The sequence below is a fragment of the Limulus polyphemus genome, unplaced genomic scaffold, assembly GCF_000517525.1.
Source record: "Limulus polyphemus unplaced genomic scaffold, Limulus_polyphemus-2.1.2 Scaffold288, whole genome shotgun sequence".
NCBI classification, from domain to species: Eukaryota; Metazoa; Arthropoda; class Merostomata; order Xiphosura; family Limulidae; genus Limulus; species Limulus polyphemus.
In genome coordinates this window covers 424,371-431,139 of record NW_013665898.1, presented here as the reverse complement: position 1 = coordinate 431,139, position 6,769 = coordinate 424,371, and positions in this window count along the sequence as shown.

Below are 6,769 nucleotides of genomic sequence, written 5' to 3'. Positions count from 1 at the left end.
CCTTGGCTCACTGTGTCGTTTATCAAACACTAATATTTCTTCATCGTGTCGTGTTCACGATACAGGCAACGTTAGCGATTTCACAATTTCACAAATTGCAAATTTAATTGATTTGCTTCAAGAAAAAACCCGGCTATTTTGCGGAACTTCGAAAAATCACGATGTGTATCAATAAAAGGGAGAAATGAAAATAAATATAAAAACAGCAGTGTATAAACTATAAGAAAAAAAAAAGAGGTTTACTGAAAACACACACTTCGGGAATATTTTCAACTTCTTAGATCAGTTGGGAGGTATAATTAAGGCTTCAGTAGTAATTTAGAAACTTAAAATATAAACGATTTTAATACAAAGGTGAAATTTATATTATTTTTATTTTCATGAAAACGAACATAACATTCTGAATAAATGTAGACTGAACATTCTTTAAATTTCTAAGTTTAAATTTCAATATACTCCTGAAGCTTGGTATGAATCGAATCCAGTTTTATGTTTATCAGTACCTTGATGTTTTATTTTTAGAAAGAGAAGAAAGCGTTTCTAATGTTAGTGATTGTTACCTGTTGGTGGATGATTTACAAAACTTATAGCTCTAGGCCCGGCATGGCCAGGTGATTAAGGCACTCGACTCGCAATCTGTGGGTCGTGGGTTCGAATCCCCATCACACCAAACGTGCTCGCCCTTTCAGCCGTGGGGGCGTTATAATGTGACGGTCAATCCCACTATTCGTTGGTAAAAGAGTAGCCCAAGAGTTGGCGGTGGGTGGTGATGACTAGCTGCTTTACCTCTAGTCTTACACTGCTAAATTAGGGACGGCTAGCGCAGATAGCCCTAGTGTAGCTTTGCGCGAAATTCAAAAACAACCAACCAACTTATAGCTCTACAATGTTTTATATCTTGTAACTACAAATATAACTTTACAGTACCCTATTTTCTTCAACTGCAGTTCTACATTACCATGTCTTCTTCATCGATTACTTTACAATATCGTATAAACTACAGCTATGGCAATACAGTAACATGTCTCCTCCAACTTTGGGTGTGTATTATCATGTCTTCTCCAACTGTTGGTTTACAATATCGTATAAACTACAGCTATGGCAATACAGTAACATGTCTCCTCCAACTTTGGGTGTGTAGTACCATGTCTTCTCCAACTGTTGGTTTATAATATCGTATAAACTACAACTATGGCAATACAGTAACGTGTCTCCTCCAACTTTGGGTGTGTATTATCATGTCTTCTCCAACTGTTGGTTTACAATATCGTATAAACTACAACTATGGCAATACAGTAACATGTCTCCTCCAACTTTGGGTGTGTAGTACCATGTCTTCTCCAATTCTTGGTTTATAATATCGTATAAACTACAACTATGGCAATACAGTAACATGTCTCCTCCAACTTTGGGTGTGTAGTAACATGTCTTCTCCAACTGTTGGTTTATAATATCGTATAAACTACAACTGTAGCTGTCAGTATCTTACCTACTATTACCAGTATAGCTTTACAGTACCATGTCTTCTCCAACTAAATTTAGCACATTAAAAGTACAGCTTTACTTTTTATTTACAGTACCATGTCTTCTCAACTACTGCTTTATAATATCGTCTAAACTACAACCTTAGCTATCAGTACCTTACCTACTATTACCAGTATAGCTTTACAGTACCACGTCTTCTCAGCTACTGCTCTATAATATCTCTCGGAGTTACAGCTCTACAGTTCCATATCTGTTATTGCTCGTATGGTTTTACAATGACATGTTTTTTCCAACTTTTGTTTTACAGTGCTATGTATTCTCCGACTACTAGTTTACAGTATATTTTACAATATCTGCTATTACAAGTATAGCTTTACAATGCCATTTTTCCCAACTATAACTCTACAGCATTAAATCTTAACTACAACTGTAGCTGTACAGCACCATATCTGTGATAATGAAGGTTAATCGCACGTTATAAAGACGTCTTACAAGTTTCATGTTACACTTGGATCCACTCCTTCCGTCGTTAATCATCTTCAGTCTGATGGTCATGGTGACGTACTATTTTGTCTGGCACTACGATTTATATCGTAACAAACTTCTGGGAAGGACAGCGAAGTCAACCTTAGATCACATATCTTGACATTTTCCCCACATATCCGTTATTAAATGTGGCTCGAATAGAACTGCTATGATTTTGCGCCGTAATTTTCATGAAAAGAACCGTTGAATTCATGATATGGTTGGAAACTTGTAAACTACTAGCATATGAAGCTTCGTCACCTTTAGATCTTTGTTTATTATGTTGCCAACGGTACCAGGAGATATGCACAGTTTCATTACAGCTCTTTTTTCGGTCGGATGGTTTGGTCATTACTAGGCTTAAAGTTACACAATAGGCTATCTGTGCTGTGCTCACCGCGTGTATTGAAACCCGATTTTTAGCGATATAAGCCTCCAGACTTGCCGCTGAGACACAAGAGAGCTGGTGGGAGGATAACATCTCTTTTTAACTGTAGGCCATATACATGTGACGTCAGTCTCTTCCGGTTACAGGATTGTAACACGATATTGGATGGAGATAAAGAATTAACAGGTGCAAAGTATAATTATCAACTTTACTTGAGAAAAAAATGAAAGAGAGAGAGAGACCAATTTCCCGCTGTGCAGTGAAATGCCACAACAATGCTGGTGGATAACCATATCTGTTGTTTTATACGCTACCAGCAGCCTCAGTTGACTCGATTAGACACGATAAATGAGTCACAGATACATGTAGAAAGAACTGTAAGAGATTGTTCATCACTCTGTAACTGTTGCCTCGCATTTATACGTTTCTCTTTGTCAACAGAAAAATAAATAGTAGTCATTTATCAATATGATATTAATTTTATTATATGCAATGCACTTCGCCATTTTTATAATCAAACCAATTAACAGAGAAAATATGTTTATCTTCCTAAAGCATGTATTTGAGAATTTCAAACTGGTATTGTGTATTTTAAATTCATAAATTTTAATATCATGTAGAACTTATGCCTACTTCTTCAAACGTAAAACAAAGTACAACGTATCATGATTATAGATGTCTTTTTTCGTCATTTAGAAAACCGTTATTATGTGTATTCTAAGTTCAACAATTTTGATATCATGCATGCATCATGTTTCCCTTCATCTAATAATATAGTACAATATACATATACCACGAATTTTCTTTCTTTCTGTAGCACATATTTTATAACCGATAAACTTCTGGAATAAAAGACAAAAGGAATTTCAGACGGAAACGGTATAATTCATATTACACAGATAAATCTGAACTGGGGGAAGTGAAACACTATGATGCTAGAATTAAAGTCAAATCAGACGCTATACTTACAATTGTTTCTGGGGCAGATAAGATGAGTAGCTATCAAATTGTGCATAATGGAAAACTTCAGCGAAATCGACGTATCCGAAGAGGTCTTTCGAAAAAAATCGAGAAAATAAATTTGGTGTTTCAGTTACTGCTGTTTACGATAGATTATGAAATACAATTTTAAAACTTTATTTATGAATAATTTAGAACTAATTACTGGGTGTTTTCGTAATACTTGTATCTAGTTACAGCCTTTCTGTACACGAAAAATGCTACATCAATCGGATGTACTTCAATATCGACGACAATTCAATGTACGTCTGTCATGTTGGGTTGAAAAGTTCACGTAGGTATTTTGTACATATAAAAGCACAAACATTTGATTTGGAATTAATTTTGCTAAACAAAAGCTAGGCCTAGACGTACTATAACATTGATATATTATTTATTTTATGTATATTTTATCCAGTCCTTAACATCCAATTTTTAAATTAATGTAATATATAGGCTTATGCCCGAAGCACTGTGCAATGTTGATAAGTCATCATGCCTTGAGAAATTAAAAAAATAATAATCAGAAAAGAACTCTAGCGACTAATATATATATGCCAATGAAAATAATTGCAGAAATATTTCGTCAATCGCAAGTGCGAATCGTATCAAGAAAATGCTAATAATTACGAAATACCTTGCTGACATGTAGCTTGTTCTATGTTAATTTATCATACCATGAGTAATACTTGGCTGTCTTTGACGTAATCTGGTCACATAAGTAGAATGTTATTAAACTTAGGGAAAAGTCCGTAATTCTGAATATAAGTGCAAATAATGAAAACATTGTGCATTTTAATATTAATTTAAACGTATTTACTTTGAATGTATACTGTTGTAGGCTATGTTTTTAACATTTTAATTTAGAAGTTTTGTATTGTTTACTAATGGGAGTTTTGGCATGATGTAATGATGATGTGTAACGCCTAGAAATTTCCATAGCATTTTCTAGATAGTTGAAGAAAAAAACATTATAGAACTGTTGATAAATTATTCAGAAAGTACGTTAATCAATAACTGGGTCAGTTAGTTAGTGCAGTACTGTGCGCTTTTGCATTTGTGTCATAGATACAAGGAGATATTTAAAAAATACACGACTTTAGTTTCATTTGTGAATTACGCCAGTTGCTTGGTTGTCGTCAGTTATTGAAGCTATTTAACTCCTAAAACTTTCAATAGGAAATAAAACGATTTCCTTTTCGTTAAATGAACTGAACTTTACCCTATTTTTACCGAATGATAAAAAAGAGCCCACCAACGAAAAATCCTGATACAAAAATATACGTTTGGGCATTTGAATCCAATTGACTCAGAATAAATCAAAGAAAAAAATGGGGTTTATATGCTTTAAAAGTTTTCCATTTTCAACTTTGCATTTAACTTCGTCAGCTAATTTCTTTTGGAGAGGGTATTTCACTCTGAGCACGCCCACTTTTGTTTACGCTTAATTTTGAAAACCAATTATTCACGATGAAAATTATGTATGGAGCAAGTTTCGGAATTTTATGTAACGGAAGTTTTGACTGGATCCCATTTTAGGCAGGAACGAATACCAATAACTTAGATGACGAGGAACCCACTTTGAGACTAATAATGCTTGGAGACGGCTTGAATGGGTAATGAAGAAAAACTTTAATATAAGTTTAACATAAGAGCAAATGTACAACGTTTCGACAAGGTTCTGTTATTATCAGAACCTTGTCGAAACGTTGTACATTTGCTCTTATGTTAAACTTATATTAAAGTTTTTTTTCATTACCCATTCAATCCTTCTCCAAGCATTATTAATACCAATAACAAATTTTGAACTGATACATAGGCTTGTAAGGATATTGTAGCATGCTGCTTAGAAACTAGCTCTGGTAGAAGACACACAGTAGTTGTAGTAACTACAATTTCTATAGGGTAGCAGTGAATCAGGTAAAAAACAAACAAAAAGAAAACAGCTAAGACTAGCGAGCTTTGACTTGTTTGTGCTTTTGTTTTTAATAACCAAGTATTTTCCACCCAAGTATCAGATTTATATATACTGTGTGATGGATTTCCCATTATATATTTATTTTAATATCGATATTTGTTTAAGTTAAATTTATATTTAAAAATATATATAACTTATACTGTTAAATCTGCATTGCGAAATTTCCGCCTATTCTCTAAAGTTGTAGAAGATTCTCAAGTGTAAGAATCAAGAATATGTATGTGTATGTAAACGCTAACTTAGCGTCAGTATTGTTGCGTAGGCTGAAATTTCGAGAAACTCTCCACACGCCTATAAATATAAACAACGCGACGCGCCAAAAGGCAGTATATATTATTGGTTTGCTATAGTTGGTATACTATAAACCCCGGAAGCTATAACTGTAATTAACGCTTAGTAATCGGGAACTTCAGATATTTGATCAGAAACGTTTATAAATTTTAAACATTACAAACCATTTAACTTCAGTGGATTCATATTAATATTAATTAATATTTTTACAAAAACATTACCTAACTTCATCCTTGGAAAAACTCGACGTGTAACCGGTGAAAAAAAGAAGAATATGGAGCTAGCTAGCACCCTGTTAAGTGAATTGTATCTACATCAACTCGCAAATAAGACATCAAAGAAGTTCAAGACCAGAAAGAACATTCGATATTGTTTGTAAGTTTATGAACCTTTTGTACATAGATCATTACTTGTAATAACTGTTATTCTAAATTGTATTATTGTTTCTATAATAAAATGTATTTGTATTAAAAAAGGAAACTTTGTGTATCAATCTTGTTGGCAAATGTAAATTGGACACATATCGGCATTTATTTAACTTCTAAATCTAAATTACAATTTCACTCACTTTTAGGCTATTTGAAATTGTAATACATAACAACTGAAATTCTTGACAAAACCACATGTAAAGTATTTACAAGCAAGTAGTCCTTTACAGGCCTTCCAAGCTTATATCGGGCTTATTACACAATTCCGAACATCCAGATACCGTAAACCTTGTATGTTAGTCCCAGACACTAGGTTCAGCGCCACATTTTCTGTGTCCCTGATGAAGACTTATGTTATGTTTATGGGCATTCTCGCGTCTTTTCACTACTTGAACATTGCTTTAGGGAAAAAATATGGATCTTTTTATTCCCATAGAAAAAACTTTTCTAAGTAACTTGTTGTGTGTTACACAGGCCTGCGAATTTAAATTTCTTAAGAGATATTTTGGTTTTAATATCGGGTTTTCCATAATTCAGCTACGTAGATTTTGCAAATAATATTTTTTTTTCCTATCTCTTAAGGGTTTTTTACAAATCGCGAAGAAAAGAAAATCTTACTTAGATCAAATTATTATTTCGTTTATCACAATGAACATTTTTTTATTATTATGTTTG